Source organism: Bos grunniens, chromosome 8, assembly GCF_055505025.1.
Source record: "Bos grunniens cultivar Pamir isolate PY7600 chromosome 8, Bosgru_T2T1.0, whole genome shotgun sequence".
In the NCBI taxonomy this organism is placed as follows: Eukaryota; Metazoa; Chordata; class Mammalia; order Artiodactyla; family Bovidae; genus Bos; species Bos grunniens.
The window spans coordinates 19,398,758-19,422,424 of NC_141172.1; the positions used below are offsets into that span (position 1 = coordinate 19,398,758).

General features: G+C 38.1%; 1 long non-coding RNA gene across 3 annotated transcripts in view; it reads right to left on the reverse strand.

The window, feature by feature from the left end:
- The window catches only part of LOC147366721 (uncharacterized), a 326,426-nt gene that overhangs the window by 200,433 nt on the left and 102,326 nt on the right, over positions 1-23,667 (reverse strand). For 2 of the 3 annotated variants that reach the window (XR_015169039.1, XR_015169038.1), the window contains exon 5: positions 1,077-1,115. The exons of the other annotated variant lie outside the window; for it this stretch is intronic. This is a non-coding gene — a long non-coding RNA (uncharacterized LOC147366721). The remainder of the gene's footprint in view (positions 1-1,076; positions 1,116-23,667) is intronic. 3 annotated transcript variants of the gene reach the window in all.

Below are 23,667 nucleotides of genomic sequence, written 5' to 3' on the forward strand. Positions count from 1 at the left end.
TTTCATCACAGTATTTAAAGTACCAGAAAGTATGTATTTGGTCCCATTCAGTTTGTTAAATAAAGAAGCTACTGCCTAAGGAATAGCACTTGGGAAGGAGTCCTATGTCCCCATACTAATTGAGAAGGATCCAGTAGGCTGTATATTGTCACCCTGCTTATTTAACTTATATGTAGAGTACATCATGAGAAATGCTGGACTGGATGAAGCACAAGCTGGAATCAAGATTGTTGGGGAGAAATATCAATAACCTCAGATATGCAGATGAAACCACCCTTATGGCAGAAAGTGAAGACGAACTAAAGAGCCTCTTGATGAAAAGTGAAAGAGGAGAGTGAAAAAGTAGGCTTAAAACTCAACATTCAGAAAACTAAGATCTTGGTATCTGGTCTCATCACTTCAGGGCAAATAGATGGGGAAACAATAGAAATAGTGAGAGACTTCATTTTTTTGAGCTCCAAAATCACTGCAGATGGTGACTGCAGCCATGAAATTAAAAGACACTTGCTCCTTGGAAGAAAAGTTATGACCAACCTAGACAGCATATTAAAAAGCAGAGACATTACTTTGCCAACAAAGATCTGTCTAGTCAAAGGTTTGGTTTTTCCAGTGGTCATGTATGGATGTGAGAGTTGGACTATAAAGAAAGCTGAGTGCTGAAGATTTAATTCTTTTGAACTGTGGTGTTGGAGAAGACTCTTGAGAGTCCCCTGGACTGCAAGGAGATCCAACCAGTCCATCCTAAAGGAAATCAGTCCTGAATATTCATTGGAAGGACTGATGCTGAAGCTGAAACTCCAATACTTTGGCCACCTGATGCAAAGAACTGATCATTTGAAAAGACCCTGATGCTGGGAAAGATTGAAGGCAGGAGGAGAAGGGAATGACAGAGGATAAGATGGTTGGATAGCATCACTGACTCAATGGACATGAGTTTGGGTAAGCTCCAGGAGTTGGTGATGGACAGGGAAGCCTGGTGTGCTGCAGTCCATGGGGTCACAACAAGTTGGACACGATTTAGTGACTGAACTGAACAGTAGGCACCCACCATGCCTGTTTCTCTCTTAGCAACATACCTTCCAATCCCAGACACTTTCTCTACTTCTTTCATTAACCTGTATTTAAAAAAATAAAAAAATAAAATTTGTAAATCTTAGGCTTTGTAGAGTACCTATTCTTAACTAAATCAGTCACGGGTATCTGCAACACCCATGTATTTATCTGCAATACTATAAACTTAACTGAATCAATTCATTTCTGATCTATCACCTACTATAAAGATAAAAGATTTCATGTTAATTGACACATGTAATGAGAGGAAAACTTTATTGTAGTAATGCATGGCATCAGAGTTCTTTCTTTTATAAAAAGGACTTCAATGTGATAGAAAGTGAGACCTTGAATATTAGAGATAAAATGCTCTCCTTAAGAAATTAGAGGAGTTCGCAGTTTTATTTTGAGCTTGTCAATTAGAAGCAAAGAGCTCCAGTATTAAAGAGGGAAGTGCTGTGCTGGGGAAGAAGTCCCTGGTGATGACGTGGAAAGAGTTGTAGTTGTAAGAGTTGAGCCGCGTGCAATATGACCGCTCCCTGACACCGACATTCAGAAGTTGTGCTGTCTGCAGCAGCCTTATGTTTGTGACTGCTGTGAGTGGCTCTCATTTGTATTGTGTGCATGCTGAGCTGTGTGTGACTCTTTGTGACCCCACAGATGGTAGCTTGCCAGGCTCCTCTGTCCATGGGATTTTCCAGGCAAGAATCCTGGAGTGGGTTGCCATTTCCTTCTCCAGGGGATGTTTCTGGCTTATGCATTGGCTTTCATTTAGTTGGGCATAAAAGATTTAGCAAAGAAAACACATTCAGCAGTGGCAGAAAATAGAGTATAAGGTGACCATAAAAGTATAAGTTCCCAGGGAACCTGATAAATTCTGGGAAGGGCTTCATTCAGACTTCCAAAGTTCTTGGAACAAGGTTTTAATTCCTCTTAGAATCCTATAGACTCCCAGCTGGCTTCCCCAGTAGACAAGGTAATGACAGAAGAAAACGTCGCATCCAGGCTTTAGCTAGGTCAGTTTTTGTGCCACAATTTCATGCTGCCTCGTAATTCCATTTTCTATTTCGATCTAAGAGGCCATAAAAAACGTAAATGTCATGGAACAAAATACATGGATAGTAAGATAAAAGAGAAGGAAATGCTCTTTTACCTGCAATATACTTTTTATGTACTGAAGATACCTTCAAACACCTGCTGTAGAATGAAATATTAAATAGTAATTGAAATGGCAAAGATAAAAGATAAATTAGCCTTTTCTATTGCTTTTGTTCTTCCTTCCTTTTTCCTTTCTCACTTTCCTTTCTTTTCAGTACTTTTTCACTGCTAACTGTGAGATTCTGAGTTTCACAAGGCTCAAATCCATTATTAGAAGATGGGAATCCTATATAAATATAATTCACTACTTTTTGATCCATAAGCCAAAACCCAGGACATACAAATAAGCAATTTTGGAGGTTGAGAGGCTGGTGCGGCCATGTGTGCCATTTCTTGCATACATTTTCACTGAGGGTTCCGCTCCAGCCCTGACCTGCTAAGATGTCCTAGGTTTTGCAACAGTTTGGACCGGGCATGAAGAATTTGGGAGAAGAGAGGTCATCATCTCAACTATCTCTGTCTCAGAGTTTTGTGTAGAGGAAGAGCTTTGACAAAAGACTAGATCTCTAAGAATGATCAAAACAAAAGGAGATTTTTATATGTGGTCCTTCTTCGGACACAACAGCCAGCTAAACCAGTGAACCTGTATTGAGAAATGAAAAATAACACGGCATGCCAAAGGCATTTATTGCTGATGGAGGGTATGGCAGGCTAATATCCACTTTTTTTTTCCCCCCAGTGTCATCAATCTCTCCTTCCCCCAGAAGCCAGCATGTCCTCAAGAGCAGCACCAAGCGTGGCAGCAGCCGCTTCCCCGCCCAGGGTTTGGCACTGTTTGTTGTTTGGGAACAGTTTGTACCTTGTCTATCACAGCGGAGATTAGCGTGAGTAGTCTCTTATGCCTTTTAGGGAAGTGTGGTCTGTAGACCAGAAGCGTGGCCACCACCTGGAAACTTGTTAGGAATGTGGAAACTTGAGTTTCACATTGAATTGGCAACATTTTAATAAGATCCCCAAGTGATTTTGAGGCATATAAACTTTTAGATGTGCTTTAGGGAAAAATTGGAAGGTTGCACCTTTTATCAATTCCCAAATTACCAGTGAATGGATATCACTACTCTGAGTGGAAAGCAGGGGCTTTGCAGGAGGCATTCCTAGGCTTGACATGCTGTGTGTCACTGAGCACATCACCTCACATCTCTAGTTCTCGATTTTCTTATGTTAAATAATAAAGAAATCCCACAAAATTGTGAGGATTAAATGAAACACTCTATCTAAAATATATACTTCAGGACGTGCAATAGTAGTTGTTTTAAATTGACTCCAAGTATGAGCTTCAACCAGTATCTGAAGCTGACTAATGTCATCTCACGTGCAATTCTTTACTCAAAAGCTCACTTCCCTTTAGGTGAAAGGACTGACTGCTCAGAACCATTTCTCCTGTCCGACTCCCACTGACCCTGAGATTCATGCCTTTAGTGTTTTGCTAGCCTACTGGGTTTTGTTTTGCTCTGTTTGCGTTCCTTTTCTTTTAGTAAGGAATTCCTCAGAACAGAATTACAGTAGCACTAGACCAGAGATGTCCCAAACTAATGAATGACTCAGTGGTGATATGTACTCAAGATCCTATAAAAGGCAAAAAATGTATCAGTTCAGTACTCCTGAAACAGGGAAGAGATTAATTCTTACTTCAGAAAACATGGACTGATTTGGTGGTCAGTATTATGATAAGAAATGGAGACAAAACAGTCTTTGCCCTTAAAAATCTTAGTTTGTATGAAGGCAATTTAATAAATGCCATGGAAAAGGAAACCCATGGAATTTGGGGTTTCCTTTGGTGTCCCATGAAAAGGGACACCTAAACTATATTTCTAGGGTTAGAGATGGAGGGATTTGAGAAGACCTCCCAGCTGACATGTCATTTAATGTGCACAATTATGGACAGGTTGTTTACACATCTATCAGCTCACTCAGGAATAATAAAAAGCTGGTTGGGTTTAAATCTTAATTGGAATGTTGAACAAATTATTAATCTTGGTATGCTTCTTTTCACATATCATTAGAAAACATCACATCATAGATTAGTTGTAAGAATAAAATAAAACATAAATATATCTATACCTGGTGCTTAAGAAACACTTACTATTTAGTTCTTTCTTTTTGTGTAAATTGGTTTCAAAATAGCTATCCTATCTCTTACCAGAATTTCTATGTGAAGCAAGTGGGTCAAGATTGCAGTAGAGTCCCCAAAGGAATAATATCTCATATCGGTATATATGTATACATCTGTATGTACACACATTAATATTACACATATGCACACACGTGCTTAGTTTCTCAGTCACGTCTGACTCTTTGTGACCCCATGGACTTAGCCCATCAAGCTCCTCTGTCTATGAGATTATTCAGGCAAGAATACTGGAGTGGGTTGCCATGCCCTCCTCTAGATATACACACATACATCCATATATTTATGTGTATATGGAAAATATTAAAAATTAAATTAAGAAGAAGAAGAAATGCTGAGGTAGGTAGTCGGCAAAAGCATCTGAGAAAAGCAGGTCTCAAAATGCCTCATGGTCAACTCACCCAATATCAAACTATAAGTGCCTCTGAAGCTTGCTCTTCCAGCATTTTCCACCTCAGTTTGTGACAACACCCTCCAGCCACTGTCAAGTCAGGCATAGGAGTCATCCTTTAGATCTCATTTATGTCCTCCTCACACCCACCACCGAGTCCCGATGCCTTGATATTTAGGCATGTCCTAAATATTTAGGGATATCCTAAATATTTCCAATAACCACTCCCTCTTAAATTCCTCCTTCACAATGTAACCCAGTCACATGGGCCTCAGGATTGGACACAGTGTTTGGTATCCAGTATGCTTACCAACGTTGCTTTAGAAAATCAGAGAAAAAATGCTGTGTAATTTTTAGACAGTATATATTTAAATAACACAAATTGTGACAAACAGGTCAAGAGTCTTCTCCAACACCACAGTTCAAAAGCATCAGTTCTTAGTGCTCAGCCTTCTTTATGGTCCAATTCTCACATCAATACATGATTACTGGAAAAACCATAACTTTGACTATATGTACCTTTTTCGGAAAGTGATGTCTCTGTTTTTTAATATGCTGTGATTTAGGGTCAAACTTGAAAGGTAAGAAGCATTAGTGGATGAAACCAGCGCATCTGGCCTCCAAGGCCATGCTCCTCCTCGAGAAGGAGGAGCATATAATTTCTATTAAACAATTCAAGTAGTAAAGGCTGGAAATGCAAATGGATTTCAAACCACAGTACTTCAATAAATAAGTGTTGTCATTTGACATGGAAGGGGGTACAACGGGACATAACACAGTCACAAAAGAGGAAGGGTCTCAGCAAAGGAAGTTATCATGTATGGGGAGAGAGGTGTCTGGGTGTGGGAGGCAGAGCCCAGTGGCTTCACAGCGTTCCTCAAGTTGCCCTTATCAACTTTTAGGCAAAGCAGAAAACAGCCAGCAGATGTGAATTTGGTGGAAATATTTGTAGAATCTGACCACTTCTCAACACCTCTACTACCACCGTTCCCCTCAAAGTCACTGCCTCCTTGAGCCTGGACTCAGCGTTAGCTGCGCACAGGCTCGAGGGCTCTCACCGTCCTGCCCCACGGCCCATCCTCAAAGCTAGCACCAGAGGGATGCCCACCTCTGTCACACCGTGTTATTCCTCTATTCAAACCCTCCCCAGGCTGCCCTTCTCACTCTAAGTAAAAACAACTCCAGTCCTTATGATGGCTTCTGCGGCCCTACCTGTCCTGGCCCCACTTTGCCTCCATCTCCTACTGCTTTCCCCCTCCATTCTCTCAGCATCAGCCATACTGGCCTCCTTATGCTTTTTCAATCCTCCTGCCTTGGCCCTAGGACCAGTCATCTTCTCGACACCCCACCATATCTGCTGGAGAGGTCCACTCTTTTCCCTCCTTCAAATTCATGATTGAATCTCACCTAGTCAATGAGACTTCCCATCAGCACCCAGATTAAGGTTCTGCTGCTTCCTCCCCCAACCCATCTCTGGCACTTTCATTTCCCTTCACCTACTCTTTGTTTTATGGTATGTTTCACTCCCCACATGTTACTTTATTTATTGCCTTGTTGACTGTCTCCCACCTACCCAACCCTTGGGAATATGGAGCTCTGTGGGGTTGGGGATCTTGGTTTTCTTCACTGATGTGTAGGATGCCTGGCATTTAGTAGGTGCTTAAAAAGTATCGATATTGAATAGTGAATGAAGGCAAATCAGGAAGCTTTTCCAAAATCAGCAAAATTAACACAGAAGATAATAAGGCAATGCTTTAAGGCATTACCATGCATCCTTGAGCTGTGAAACTAGCTTCAAGAAGAGTTACTAGTATTCATTCATGTATTTAATAAATATTTGATGAGGGCCTGCTATATGCCAAGAACTGTTCTCAGTTCTGGGGATGTAACAGTTGGCAAAAAAAAAAAAAAAAAAAAGCCTCAAGAAGGTTGAATTCTAATGGGCAAGACAGACAATTAAAATAAACAGGCAAAATACTTAGAAAATTAGATGGTGGTAAGTGCTAAGCAGATAAAGCAAGCAAGAGGCTAAAATGATTAACATACTTCCTAAGAACCAAAATGATAGTATACAATAATAGAACAGTTTGGAGAGGTATTAGGCAGTGTTGAAAATCCTGTACTATTTAAAAAGTTACATTTTTCCTGGGTTTTGGTTTTACTGGAGGCAACTCTGACGTGTGTCCTGTGCCTCTCACAAAGTCACCAAGTGGCTGTTGGGTTGGCCTCACAGCAGATTCTTGCTCCCGACCCACAGAGAGTGCTGTCCTCCCTGTGGGCAGATGGGGTGTGCTCCCCGGGGCAGTTGCAGTAAGCAGGACCTCGCGCATTCAAGAATCCCCACTGTCTCCAGTAATCCTGAGATAGTGATCCGTGTGAGAGGCACAGCAGAGTCACCTCACAAGCTGACTTCCACTACTCCAGCCTCTCCTGTGGCATTTCACACTCAGAGTGAAGTTATACATGGCTTTATCCTTTATCTCTGCAAGGGCATCATTTGGTTCCAGGCTCATGCCTACAGATGGCAGTTTTCCTTAGGCTCCCTTGAAAGAATGCCACAAATAGAAAATCAATTGTGGGAGCTCTGGGCTCCAGCCCATTCTATTCTCTTCCTAAGCTACTCACTGGCCAAGTCTGCATCCTCTTACTTCCAGAATTCACTAAGATTCCTGTTTAAAGACTTTCTTGCCCCAATGAAAGGAAACAGACGTGATGAGTCTCAGTTCCTGGAGGAGTGTCTAAGAGCCGTGTCCAGCTATGCTCTTTCTCTACTGCAGTGAACCCTGGACACCATGGTTCACTGCCTAAGACAACAAAGACTCATTAGGCAGAGCCTCTAAATAACCACAATACAATTATCTGTGGACATGTAGTATAAGCAAAAAATGACCTTGCGTTTTTTGCTGTTGTCCTTTTAAATATTTTTTTTTGATGTGGCTCATTTAAAAAATCTTTATTGTATTTCTTGCAATATTACTTCTGTTTTGTTTCTTGGATTTTTGGCCACAGGCCACGTGGGATCTTAGCTCCTCTGCCAGGGATCGAACACACACCCTCCATCTTGGAAGGCAAAATCTTAACCACTGAACTTCCAGGTAAGTCCCTGACCTTGCATTTTAAGCTACTAAGATCTTAGGGTTGTTTGTTACCATAGCATGACATAGTTCATCCTAAATAAAGCCAAAACAAATCCTTTTGTGAGCACCTGGCAATCTTTACTCCCCACCTTGGGAGAATAGCACTAAGGAATCCAGTGTGTCTAAGGAGAGATTCCAACATTTTTTAAAATGAGGGAATTTATGCAGATACATGAAAGAGTCGAAGTGCCTGGTATCTATCTTGGGCCTCTGATCCTAGAGAAGTTTACTTTGAAGGGCAGTATAGAAATATGCCCCTGAAATCTCTTCTGATACATCCCAAGAGAATTTATTTCAAGTTTTTCCAGAAAGTGGGAGGTTAACCTAAAAGTTTAATTAAAAAAATAGGTGTAACAACAGAAACTCTCTGAGTAATGGAGAAGGAAATGAAAACAGAAGAAATTTACTGGAGCACCTTTTGTTGCTTCAGCAGTTCTTAAAATGATTATGGAAGCGAGAACAATGACTGGGAGACTAAGAGGCCCCATAGCAATAGGAGGAGTGAAGGTGCCCAGGTGTATGGCAGTGACATCTTAGGAAGTGAGCTGCAGGATGGGCGTCAGCTGTTAACACCTTCTATGGCTGGAGCAGAGATTAACCCCAGAGCCTATAGCAGATCTTTATTTGGTCCAAGAAGAGCTGATGAGCTATGCCAGGATGTTTCTTAAGGGGAAGGAGGGAGGGGGCCTCACAGGAAATTTCAACACGGAGGCTCAGACTCAAAGTAGGATTTTATTGTCACAGTGATTGCTACACAGATTTTGACAGTCTTCCCATAGACTGGTCTGGGAATTAAGAGTTCATGGAAAAAAGGATAAATGTTTATAGAACCATCCAGAAGGATCCAGAATCTGTTGCAATAATCTGGCACATAAGTTTAAATGAAACAATGCATTCACTGCATCTTAACGAAACTAGGGATACATTGGGTCTTAAATCGTGACATTTAATGATAGCTACTTGGAAGCCAAACCATCTGCCCCTAAACAGGAGATATCAACAGTAGTAAAATGGCATACAAATTGAAGCCATGGGATGCCATGCCAAAAAAAATTATACTTTTAAGGACATCTTTTATTTTCACAGTATAGTCTTTGAAGTTTATATAATAGTGAAAATTATGGAAAAACATGGAAATTATCATCCAGATACCAAGCAGGCACTACATACAGCTCTAGGCTTCACAATCCCATCAGCCTGTAAGTCACTTGAGGGTAGAAATGGGTGCAATGTCTAGAACAGTCATTCCAGGAACTGTCTGTGAGCTATGGCTCCCATCGCAGCTCCCAGACAGCAGCCTGAATCTGCTTCACTTTAATCAGAAAAGGTAGATGGAATGGAGCCCACTTAGTTCATGGCTGCCAGCCCTCTGCGTCTCCCTCCCACAGACACGAGTGCAGGAAACCTGGCAGCTCCTTTCTCCCTTCCTGTCATTCTCACTAAGCTGAGGAGGAGGCAGATGCAGGAGTGGTGGGGGGAAGCAAGGGCTGCCAGAGCAGTTGCCACATTCAGACATGCCAGTACGGGCCCCCAGCCAGTGCCCAGTGCTCCTCAGGAACTCTTTCTGGGGTCAAGACTGAGAAATGGGTCTGAGCACCTGAGCAAGGTGTCCCAAAGGACAGGCAGGCCCAACAACTTGGGCTTTCTTTGAAACAACAAATAAATGAGATGATTTTACACCCTAATGAAGTCCTCTTATCTTTGAAAGAGACAATTGGGAGTTAGGCAACATTCTGTACTCAACACAGAAAATCTGCCTGAAAGAGTTCAGAGAATCAGTGAAGAGTGAGGTGAAGAGGGAGTGAGAGGAGAAAATGGGAAAAATAAATTTTAAACACTTATGAACTTTTCCAGTGTCCCTAGTGGGAAGAATCCCAGACAGGCAACTTTAATTGGGAAGACAACAGACAAACTTGGGATCATGGTCTGCTTCCCTTACTAATAAATGTCCCAAGTGCTCCCAGCACAAACTGTCAAAACATATCTAGCTTTACTCTGACTTTTGTTGATAGGTGTTAACACTCCACTCAACCAGACAAATTATGAGGCTGCTATATCAATGTAACCTCCTCTCTCCCAACAATCAAAAATGTCAGGAAAAATCTAGAGCAGAATCCTCAACTTTAAACACACACTCCAAACAGAGTGAGGATTACAGCCCCTCAAGTTAAGTGACACAAGGCAAGCTAGATGTGCAGTTCAAAGCTCTCACCTAGAGCTACAGAACTGCCTTCTTTAATTTATTCATTCCTATACTTCTTATATGGATGGATTAAGCTTGAAATAATGGCTAACTAGACATATATGTTGTACACTTTCAGAGTTTACAAAACGGCAGAAAGACAATAATCATATGACAAGGTGATATATCCTCTGATAATAGGTTCCTAGGACAGCCTAAAATCATGTAATAGCAGGATTATTGAATATAGACAGAAGTAGAAACAACCCAAACATCAATTGATGAATCAATAAACAGAATGTGGTATATCCACACAAAGGAATATTATGCAGCCATAAAAGGAGTGAAGCATTAACACATTCTACAAGATGGGTGGACATTGAAAACATTATGCTAAAGAAATCACATATTGTATTATTCACTTTATATATATAACATCCATGATAGATAAATCCAGGCAGACTAAAGCAAATTAGTGTTTACTGGAGGCTTGAGGATGGGAGAATAACTGCTAATGGGTTCACAATTTCTTTAGGGGATAAAAGTGCTCACAAATTAGAGGATGAAGGGCTTCACAAACTTAAAAATGTACTGAAAACCACTGACCTGTACATTTTAAGGGGCTTCCCAGGTTGCTCAGTGGTCAAGAATCCACCTGCATATGCAGGAGATGCAGGAGGAAAAGTTTCATGTCCTGTGTTGGGAAGATCCCTGGAGGAGGAAATGGCAACTCGCTCCTGCATTCCATAGACAGAGGAGCCTAGCAGGCTGCATATAGTCCATGGGATCACAACAAGTCAAACACAACTGAGCAAAGGGTGAATTTTATGATATGTGAATTCTATTTCCATTTAAAAAATAGTTGAAGGAGAAAAAGTCTATAGCCTTTTGTGAAGAAACACTAGCCTGATATACAGAATCAATGTTTCTTGTGTGGGTATGTGTGAAGTAGGAGGAAGAGCTTTGGCTTCAAGATAAGGACCATTATTTTGCTTCTTATGACTATTTTGCTGGCCATGGCTTCCTAACCTAAAAATTAGGGCTCCTTAAATGTTGTTCAGAAATGTAGAAATAACATGTATAAAATCATCTGTTGTAAAGTTGATTCTCAATCAACAATTGGCCAAGAGTATTACAAAATTTACGTATTGAGATTGACAACTAAGATGAGATTTCTCTATTCCTCTAGACTACCAAAATAGCATCCAGAGATGTGGTATCCAGTGGCATGTGCTTGTTAGTCACTCAGGCATGTCCGACTCTTTGCAACCCCATGGAGACTGTAGCTTGCAAGGCTCCTCTATCTGCGGAATTCTCTAGGCAAGAATACTGAGTTGGTTGTCATTCTTTTCTTCAGAGGATCTTCCTGACCCAGGGATCGAACTTGGGCCTCACACATTGCAAGCGGACTCTTTACCGTCTGAACCACCAGGGAAGCCCCATCTAGTGGCATGATTACATCAAACAAACAAACAAAAAAAAGCAGAACCGTGATAGCAGCACTACATGCACAGAACCTATTAAGGGCTACTACTTCCTCACCAAAACATGGCAACAATTAAATGTCATTTCTTAATTTATGAGTATCTGTGCATCCTGGAAACACCCTAACTTTATACCATAGTGATTTAAAGTCTCCTATATTTCCTCCTACATTTTGGAGATTCTATGCTTTGGCAAATTAATTAGCTGAAAAGCACAACTACAAGAACACGCTAAAGATGCTCCCCATTGGAAGAACACCGATCAATTTCAATCAAGGCCCCTGATGTATCTTAAATGAATAGATAGATGATAAATTTTGATTAAAATATAGAACATTTAATTAGGAAAAAGATGTTTATACTCTACCAGTTTCCATTGCTTCCCCATCTATTTGCCTTGAAGTGATGGGACTGGATGCCATGATCTTACTTTCATCAAGAGGCTCTTTAGTTCATCTTTGCTTTCTGCCATAAGGGTAGTGTCATCTGCATATCTGAGGTTATTGATATTTCTCCCGGCAATCTTGATTCCAGCTTGTGCTTCATCCAGCCTGGCATTTTGCATGATGTATTCTGCATATAAGTTAAATAAGCAGGGTGACAATATACAGCCTTAACGTACTCCTTTCTGGATGTGGAACCAGTCTGTTTTTCCATGCCCAGTTCTAACTGTTGCATCTTGAACTGCGTACATATTTCTCAGGAGGCAGGTGAGGTGTTCTGGTTCCTATCTCTTTAAGAATTTTCCACAGTTTGTTGTGATCCACACAGTCAAAGGCTTTGGAGTAGTCAATAAAGCAAAAGTAGATGTTTTTCTGGAACTCTCTTGCTTTCTCAAAGATCCAGCAGATGTTGGCAATTTCATGGTGACTGCAGCCATGAAATTAAAAGATGCTTGCTCCTTGGAAGAAAAGCTATGACCAACCTAGACAGCATATTAAAATGTAGAGACAGTACTTTATCAACAAAGGTCCATCTAGTCAAAGCTATGGTTTTTCCAGTAGGCATGTACGGATGTGAGAGTTGGACTATAAAGAAAGCTGAGTGTCAAAGAATTGATGCTTTTGAACTGTGATGTTGGAGAGACTCTTGAGAGTCCCTTGGACTAAAAGGGGATCCAACCAGTCCATCCTAAAGGAAATCAGTCCTGAATCTTCATTGGAAGGACTGATGCTGAAGCGGAAGCTGCAATACTTTGGCCACCTGATGCTAAGAACCAACTCACTGGAAAAGACCCTGATGCTGGGAAAGATTGAAGGTGGGAGGAGAAGGGGATGACAGAGGATGAGATGGTTGGATGGCATCACTGACGTGATGGCCATGAGTTTGGGTAAACTTTGGGAGTTGGTGATGGACAGGGAAGCCTGGCATGCTGTTGTCCACAGGGTTGCAAATAGTCGGACACGACTTAGCAACTGAACTGAATTCTACGTTATAGTTTCCCGGTTTTATGTTATATATAAAAACCCAAGTTGAGATGGTAACTTCATCTGAGACCTCTTTATAGCAAATATATTCATCAGAGGGCAGAGTACAATTCTAGGTGTATAGTGGGAGTGTGGTAAATACTTATTGCAATGAAAAAGCATTACATAACAGAGTAGCTTCCGTCAAGAAACCGAAATGTTTGTTATATGAATTGTTCTTTCCTCTTAAGGAAAGACGTCCAAAGCCCTCTGTCATCTGGCTCTTGCCTCTCTCTTCAACATCACCTCTTCCACGTGTCCAACTACACGCTAGTCTACAGTCACACTCAACACTGTCTCCATTTCACAGTATATAATCAAAGTAATATCTGGAGTGCTGTAAATATGTCATGTCCTTTCTTGCTTCTATGCCCCTAATGATGCTATTTCCTTGCTTTCATCTTCCTTCCCACTTCTCTATGAGGTTAAATCTTACGTGTCACCTGTGATTCAGCTCCAGGGTAGTCTACTCTAGGAATTCTCCTGATCTCCCCAGCCCTGCTCCTCAGTGAGGCTGAGGGGCCCCAACTTATATCCGGATTATCTTATAAACTGTCTGAGTGTGTTATAATTGTCAGCTTACTTAAATGCCTTCCATCCTAGACTGTGGACCTATGGTTTTCATATTCCTAATACAGTATCAGACATTGAATAAGTATTAACTGACTTCAAGAATAAATGGGTGGATGAATAAATAAATCCATAGTTTAGTCCTAATGGTATTTAGCAATTCATTGCAACAATTTTGATTATTGCCAATTTCTGAAGTTTCCTTAATTTTAATACTTAAAGTCAAATAATTACATTTGATGAGAAAGACCATTAGCCTCATTTAAATAAAACTCAGCATTATTATCACATGTAATTTATAACAAAGTTAATCCAACTCATACTTAATGATATGAATAATTGCTATCATGGCATAAGTTCACTGGGCATAAAGTCAGACAGTTAATACAAACGTAAGTAATGTTGCTTTTATTTAAGCCAAGTAAGTAATTCTCCCAAACCACTGAGGGAAAAGAAACTGGGCAAAGAAGGAGGCTACTCTGCCTGATTCCTTAATCAGGAGCTGAAGTGGTTTGTGAAGCAGGAGCATCCAACACCCTTCACTTTTAGGAGCTAAGGCCCACAAAAATGTCATTTTTAGCTATTTTCTGGTTCACTCATTAATGCTAACAGTTGCCTAAAGCAAGAATGGGAAGATGTTGGCAATTGCTTTAAATGTTTTTCCTCAATCAATCTCTCAAATGGGTTTTCTTTTTGAAGCTCAGAAGCTTTGAGCTTTGAAGCTGCTTTTTGTAGCTGAGTGCCTGGGTAGCATTCCGTGGTTCAAGAAAGAAAATGTGACACATATATACAACGGAATATCGCTCAGCCAAAAAAGGAATGAAATCCTGTCATTTGCAGAGATGTGGATGGACCAGAGACTATCATACAGAGTGAAGTAAGTCACAAAGAGAAAAACAAGTATCATATATTAACTCATATATGTGGAATCTAGAAAAATGATATGGATGAACTTATTTACAAAGCAGAAATAGAGAAAGATGTAGAGAATAAATGTATGGACATCAAGAGGGGAAAGGGGAGAATGAAATGGGAGATTTGGATTGACATATATACACTTCTATGTATAACACAGATAGCTAATGAGAACCTGCTGTGCACAGGGAACTCAACTCAATGCTCTCTGGCAACCTAAATGGGAAGGAGATCCAAAAACTGAGATCACGGCATCTGGTCCCATCACTTCATGGCAAGTAGATGGGGCGACAATGGAAACAGTGGCAGACTTTATTTTCTTGGGCTCCAAAATCACTGCAGACGGTGACTGCAGCCATGAAATTAGAAGATTCTTGCTCCTCGGAAGAAAAGCTATGACCAACCTAGACAGCATATTAAAAAGCAGTGACATTACTTTGCCGATCAAGGTCCATCTAGTCAAAGTATGGCTTTTCCAGTAGTCATGTATGGATGTGAGAGTTGGACCATAAAGAAGGTTGAATGCTTAAGAATTGATGCTTTTGAACTGTGGCATTGGAGAAGACTCTTGAAAGTCCCTTGGACTGCAAGGAGGTCCAACCAGTCAGTCCTAAAGGAAATCAATCCAGAATATTCATTCAAAAGACTGATGCTGAAGCTTTAATACTTTGGCCACCTGATGCAAAAAGCTAACTCATTAGAAAAGACCCCAGTGCTGGGAAAGATTAAAGGCAGGAGGAGAAGGGGACGACAAAGGACAAGATGGTTGGAGAGCATCACTGACTCAATGGACATGAGTTTGAGCAAGCTCCGGTAGATGGTGAAGGACAGGGAAGCCTGGCGTGCTGCAGTTCATGGGGTAGCAAAGAGTCAGACATAACTGAGTGACTGAACAATAACAAACAGCAATAACTGATTCACTTTGCTGTACAGCAGAAACTAACATAACATTGTATTGCAATGATACTTCAATAAAAATGAAAAAAAAATGAGACAGTAGAGTCATTCCAGCATCATCAAGAATTGGATAGGGATTTGGCTTATTTGATCTATGCAGAAGGAAATAAACCTCTTGACTTGAGAATTCAAAGGAAATCATGTATTGAAAGAAGACCTTAAACTGTCCATGTGAAAAAACCCCAGGAATCATGAGAAAAAACAAAGGACCATTTTGCTCTGTCCTGATTCTTTTTTCCCTCACAGATATAAACTGTACTCATAAACTGGTTTTAATTCCATTTGTAGCTCATTAATTACAATCTCAAAAGTTAGCTATTACTATGGAGAATCTGCAGTGCAGAATGTGCTGAGTTATATTCTCCTGGTACCAGCTGCCTCCCAGAAGGTGTAAAAAGTCTTATATGATCCCAGAGATTCGTTTGGATCAAAAGAAATTAACAGTGTAGAAGCTGGGGTTTTTGTACGGTTCACTCAGTTCTTAAAGGGCGAAAGAGAGAACCTTAAAAGTAGAGAGAAAAGGAGAGTAAAGCAGAAGAAGGTAAGAATAAAACTAACATTTCTCTTCTGTATTTAGGTTTCACAAACAAGGTGCCAATCCATAATTGTGTAGACAGAATTCACTGCTTGGAAAAAAAATTAAAAAACACATGTCACCTTCTAAAATATGCTGGTCATTAAAATGAATCAAACCAATGCATTTACTCTCTGTCCAATAATACCTCTACTTCAAGTTAGGTATAGATAGTGATCATTTTTTCATATTTCAAGTTGATTTCAACTTCAACAAGATTCCTTGTTGAAATATGAGTTTAATAATTATGATTTGCTGTGAATGAGATACTTTTCAACATATTTACTGCAATTTTTGCATTTTTTCCATTAACATGAGACAGTCATGTTTAGGTTGTTTAAATTATTCTTAAATTGGCTTTATTGCAGACTTAGTATTTGGGGTACAATTTGAACTCCCACACATCTTAATTCATTTGAGATCCAATTAAATTATTTTGATATTCCAAAATTCTTAGCTCCCACTCATTTTTCTCATTCCAACAGTTAATCTCTTATAACTACTTTATCAGAGAGGAAGTCAGGTCAATTAAATAAGGCACCAGAAGTGTAGTCAAATGAATCTGTTCTGCTCCCAACTGATAATCTACTTTGCACTTGGGCTCATCATATCACCAATGCATCTGTGTGTTTGTGTCCTTATTTGATAAAAAGAAAAAAAAAAAAAAGATTGGTATCAGTGATTCCCTTGCATCACAAACAAGATACCTGATACAAATCTTATTAGACTAGGAACTCCTTGAGGGCCACAGTCATTCTTAAACACTGAACACTAGTGTTCTAGCATTGGCATGCTAAAATGCATTAGAATTTAATGTATTTTTAATGCATTAGCATTTAGTGTTCATTTATTCTCCCCATGTATACCATCTGATCCAATATTCTAGGGGACAGAATAGAGTTGACTAATTTGTTTGGTTCCCTTGGTTTGCTTTTTAAGACAAGTACATGTAAAGTTTGGCTTCCCAAGTGGCTCAGTGGTAAAGAATCCTTCTGCCAGTTCAGGAGATGTGGGACGATGCCCTGGAGAAGGAAATGGCAACCCACTCCAGTATTCTTGCCTGGAAAATCCCATGGACAGAGGAGCCTAGTGGGCTGCAGCCCATGGGGTCACAAAAGAGTCAGACATGACTAAAGGATTAAGCAACAAAAAGAGCAAGTCTGTAAAGCTCTCTAGAGTGAGGTACTGATACAAGTTAGTCTTGCATAGTGGTTCTGACGTAAATGGTGCTCAATTAGGCACAGATAACGGTGACTGTTGCTTTGCAAACAGCAACAACATGCTAAGTCAACTGAACAATAGAGAAGACCGACACGCTGGTTAATAGGTGCTCCCGGAATATATGCTAGATTTTACATTTTCTGTTGGAACTTCACTCTTCATATTTGTATATTAAAAATTTCAAGATACCTTTTGTGTAAAAAGTCATGATAAACTTTGTTTTACCCCTAATATTTTAAATTTATTGAAGCACAACAACTTTTTACAAGAAATATAAGGAACATTCTAAGGAAAAAATTTTGGATGAGCTTATCATAAAGCATATTGTTGAAGATTGACTATACCATTTACAATTTGTGCATTTTCTGATAGCTTGAGATAAGTAATGCACATTTTAAATGTTTTTTCCCCCTAAGAGGGAAAAATTTTATTTTGCAAATTTTAGTAATAAAATTTTTTTTAAAATTGCAAATAAGGAATAAAACTAGTAATCACCAAAATAACACACAAAAAATCATACTACAGATTTTGATCTATATCCAGTGAGAGTATCTACATGTGTTTGTGTGTATATACTCATTACTCTGGCAAAGAATAGAGAATTTCCACCAGAAACCTATAGCAGATATCATACACACACACACACATACACACACACGTATATATATATATAAGGGTAAATCATTGAGGCATTCTCTTTTAAAAGGATACATAAAACATATTCCCTGCCATTACAGATACTACTGGAAACTGAACTGTTAGAAAAAGATACATAATAAAGTTTGGTAGACAAAGAGAACTATCATCTATCAGAAGATGATTGCTGTCTATTTACAAATATCAGTAAACCAACTGGCAAATTATTTTAAAAATTAGATAATTAAGCAAAGAGGCCATATTATGATCAATATATAAAAATCAATGACTTTGATAATAATTGGAAAATGTAGAAAAAGAAACAGTGGAAACAAGAATTATAAAATATTAGGAAAAATAAGTGTTCAAATAATTATGTAGAAAATGAAGCTTTATTAAACAACACAAAATAAAACTTGATTACTGGAATATTTCATGTTCCTGGGAAGGAAGATGCAATACTGTAACGCTGTCAAATTTTTCACAAATTAATCTTTAAATTCAGATAAATTAAAATGGATGTCTCAATATGATTTTTCTGGTATAGTTGCATACCTATTCTAAATTTAATATTAAAGATTAGATTTTTAAGAGTAGACAAGAAGTTTCAAAAAAATAATCAAAAAGGTAATGATTTCTTGTCAAAAATGAAGTCATGGCATGTAACTATTGTAATTAGAATATTGTCATTTGGGTTCTAAGTTAAAAATAATGAAGTAAAGACCAAAGCCCAACCTCTGAATATATGGGAAAATATATTTAAAATATATTCAAAACCTTTAATATTATACAATTTAACATTTCAAACCAGTGGGGGGAAAATTATGGAAATAATTGGCTATATACATGAGGGTAAAGCAAGATTTTCACCTTACAAAATTCATAAAATCTAGTTTCAAATAGATTACAAACATAAATGTGGAGAAGTATGAAATAAATAGTGAAGAATATCTTAATCCCTTAGGATGTGGTAAATCTTTCTAAATCAAACATAAAGAGATGAAAAAGCTAACAAATTTGGCAATTTCAAAAGTAAAATTTTCAAAAATGATGACACTACAAATATATTAAAAACAAGTAATTTACCTGAAGAAATATTTGTATCTTATATAACAGTAAAGACTAGTAATAATACTAAGGTATAAATAACCTTCAATAAAAATAAACAAATAGACTTCTAGAGCAAAGTAAAAAACAGGTAATTCACAGAAGATGATATGCAAATAGCCAATATATATTTTAAAAAATAGATGCAACACAAGAATTAACTTGTTAGGACAAAATTTAACACCCATTTATGATTAAAAAAAAAAAAAAACTCTCCAGAAAGTGGGCACAGAGGGAACTATATCAACATAAGAAAGTCATATATAACAAACCCACAGCAATTCATTCTCAATCATGAAAAACTGAAAACATTTCCTCTACGATCAGGAAGAAGACAAGGATGTACACTCTCACCACTATTATTCAGCATAGTTTTGGAAGCAATGAGACAAGAGAAAGTGATAAAAGGAATCCAAACTGGAAAAGAAGGAAAACTGTCACCGTTTGCAGATGACATGATACTATACATGGATAATCCTAAAAATGCTACCAGAAAACTACTAGAAATTAATAAATTTGGTAAAGTCGCAGGATATGAAATTAACACACAGAAATCTCTTGCATTTCTATACACTAACAATGAAAGGTCAGAAAGAGAAATCAAAGAAAAATTCTATTTACCACTGCCACAGAAAGAATAAAATACTATGAATAAATCTACCAAAGGAGGCAAAAAGACTTGTACTCAGAAAACTATAAGATATTGATAAAAGAAATCAAAGATAACACAGAGAGATATACCATGTTATTGGACTGGAAGAAATCAGTATTGTCAACGTGATTATATTTTCCAAAGCCATCTATAGATTCAATGAAATCCCTATCAAATTACCAATGGCATTTTTCACAGAATTAGAACAGAAAATTTTACAACTTGTATGGAAACACAAAAGACCCCACAGCCAAAGCAATCTTGAAAAGGAAAAAGAGTTGAAGGAGTCAGGATCCCTGACATCAGATTATACTGCAGAGATATGGTAATAAAGTGTATGAAACTGGCACAAAAACAAAAATATAGATTAATAGAACAGGATAGAAAGTTCAGAGATAAGGCCACTCACCTATTATCATGTAATTCATGACAAAGAAGGCAAGAATATACAATATGGAAAAGAAAGTATCTTCAATAAATTGTGCAGGGAAAACCGAACAGCTACATGTAAAAGAATAAAATTAGAACACTCCCTAACACTATATACAAAAATAAACTCAAAATTGATTAAAGATATAAATGTAAAGCCAGGTACTATGAAACTCTAGAGGAAAACACAGGCAGAACACACTTTGATATAAATTGCAGCAAGATCTTTTTGGGTCTACCTCTTAGAGTAATGGAAATAAAAACAAAAATAAATAAATGGGATCTAATTAAATGTAAAAGTTTTACATAGCAAAGGAAACCATAAACAAAACAAAAAGACAATACACAGAATGGGAAGAAATATTTGCAAACAAAGCAACTGACACAGATTAAATGCCAGAATATGTATATAAAAAACAGCTCATGCAGCTCAGTATTAAAAACAAACAAACAAAAAAACCCCAACCCAATAGGAAAATGGATAAAGATCTAAACAGACGTTTCTCCAAAGATGACATGTAGATGGCAAAAAAGTACATGAAAAGATGCTTAATATCGCTAATTATTAGAGAAATGCAAATCAGAACTATAATGAGGTATCTCCTGACACTGGTCAGAATGGCCATTATTTAAAAATCTACAAACAATAAATGTTGGAGAGGGTATAGAGAACAGGGAAGACCCCCTACATTGTTAATGGGAATGTTAATTGGTACAGCCAATATGGAGACCAGTATGGAGGTTCCTTAAACTAAAAATAAAGCTACCATATGACTAATCCCACACTTGGGCATATACCCAGAGAAAGACGTAATTTGAAAAGGGACATGCACCGCAATTCACAGTGGCACCATTTACAACAGTCAGGACGTGGAAGCAACCTAAATGTCCATCACAGAAGAATGAATAAAGAAGATGTAGTATATATATACACACACACACAACGGAACATCACTCAGCCATAAAAAGAACAAAATAATGGCATTTGCAGCAACATGGACGGACCCAGAGATTGTCAGATTGAATGAAGTAAGTCAGACAGAGAAAAATGCATATCCTGTGGTGTCACTTATATGTGGAATTTAAAATATGACACAAATTAACTTATTAATATTTACAGAACAGAAATACACTAATTGACATAGAAAACAGACTTATGGTTACCAAAGGGGAAAGGGGGAGGGATAAATTAGTTTAATATTAGTAGGTACACACTACTATATATAAAATAAACAAGGACCTACTGAGTAGCACAAGGACTATATTTGATATTTTTAATAGCCTATAATGAAAAAGAATCTGAAAAAAAAATCTATATATACACATACACCTGAATCACTCTGCAATACACATGAAACTAACACAACAGTGTAAAACAACTGTAATTCATGTATATGTTGGAATATTACTCAGTCATTAAAATGAAAGAAATAATGCCATTGCAGCAACATGGTTGGATTGTCATACTGAGTGAAGTAAGTCAGACAGAGAAAGAGAAATATCGTACAGCCCTTATATGCAAATCTAAAAAAGAAATGATATGAATAAATATTTACAAAACAGAAACAGACTCACAGACTTAGAGAATGAACTTATGGTTACCAAGGGGAAGGGTGGAGAGAAAGGATAGTTAGAGAGTTTGAGATGGACCTGTACACACTGCTAGATTTAAAATGGATAACCAACAAGGACCTAATGTATGGCACATGGAACTCCGCTCAGTGTTATGTGGCAGCCTGGAGGGTAGGGGAGTTTGGGGGAGAATGTTTACATGTATATGTGTGACTGAATTCTTTTGCCGTCCACCTCAAACTTTCACAACATTGTTAATCAGCTCTACTCCAATGTAAAATAAAAGTTAAAAAGCAAACAAAAACACAAACAAAACTATATTTCAATTAAAAAAAAAAAAACATTGTTCTGAAGATATCATGATCCTCTGGACTAAATTATGTCCAAAGCTAGTGTACTTCTGGGCTTTTCTGTTAGGTGAGGTGATGAATTTTCTTGATTGAAAAAAAAAAAAGAAATTAAAAAATCTGAGTATGCCTCTAACAAGTAAAGCCCAAGCCCAGATGGCATCACTGGTGAATCTATCAAATATTGGAAGATTTAATGATGATTCTTCATAAACATTTTCAAAACAGAGAAAATGATAGAATACATCTTAACCCATTCTATGAGGTCAGCATTATCCCAGTTTCAAATCAGTCTTTAATTTCAAAGACATCACAAGTTAAAGAGGTATTTGTCTAATTTTCTTAGGAATTAGTTGCAAAAATCCTCAATGAAATACTAGCAAACTGAATCTAGCAAAATACATAGAGGATTATAAATCATGATCAAACAACACTAATCTCAGGAATGCAGGGTATAACATTTACACCCAAAGGAAAAAACCAATGTAATATGCCCTATTAAGATAATAAAGAACAACACCCATGTAATCATCTCAATAGATGACATAGAAAAAATATTTGGTAAAACACATAGTTTTCACTACAAAACATTTGCATTATAAGTAGAAAAGCACTTCTTCAATGTAATAAAGAGCATCTACAAAAAAATTCCACAAACAAGATATTTAAGAAAAAGACAAGGGTGTTTGATTGCACCCCTTACCTTCAAATATTTTGTTGCTTAGTCACTAAGTCATGACTGAGTCTTTTGTGACTTCATGGACTGTAGCCCATCAGGCTCCTCTTTCCATGAGATTTCTAAGGCAAGAATACTGAGGCGGGTTGCCATTTCTTTCTCCAGGGGATCTTCCCAGCCCAGGAATGAAACCCATGTCTCCTGCATTGGCAGGCTGAATCTTTACCACTGAGCTACCTGGGAAGCCCTAAAATATTTTAGTTAGAGCAATTAAAGTAAAGTGAAGTCTCTCAGTCATGTCCGACTCTGCAACCCCATGGACTGCAGCCTACCAGGCTCTGAGGAGCCTCTCAGTCCATGGAATTTTCCAGGCAAGAGTACTGGAGTGGGTTGCTATTTCCTTCTCCAGGGGATCTTCCCAACCCAGGGATGGAACCTGAGTTTCCTGCACTGCAGGCAGACGCTTTACCGTCTGAGCCACCAGGGAAGCAATTAGGTAAGACCAAAATCCAGATTGGAAATGGAACTAGCAAAGTTATCATTTGCAGATAATATGATTTGGTATATAGAAAATTCTAGGTCTCTAAGTCACTAAAAATCTTTCAGAACTAATATATTCAGCAAGTTTTTTTAAAAAAGTCGACATACAAAAATCAGTTATATTTCTAGACACTCGCAATAAAAATCTGAAAATTAAATTGAGAAGACTATCCATTTAAAATAGACTCAAAAAATAATAAAGTATTTAGGAATTAATTTAATAAAACAGGTACAAAACATATTCTGAAAACTGAAAAAACATTATTAAAAGAAAGTTAAGTTCTGTATAGAGATTAAAGATCTCAGCTTCATAGACTAGAAGGCAATGTTTTTCAGATGGCACATTCCCCAGATCTTTTGATCTACGGAGTTAACACAATCCTTGTCTAAACCCCAGCTGACTTCTTTACAAAAATTGGTAAGTTGATCCTAAAATTCATATGGATGAATCATCCAAAACAATCTTGAAGAAACA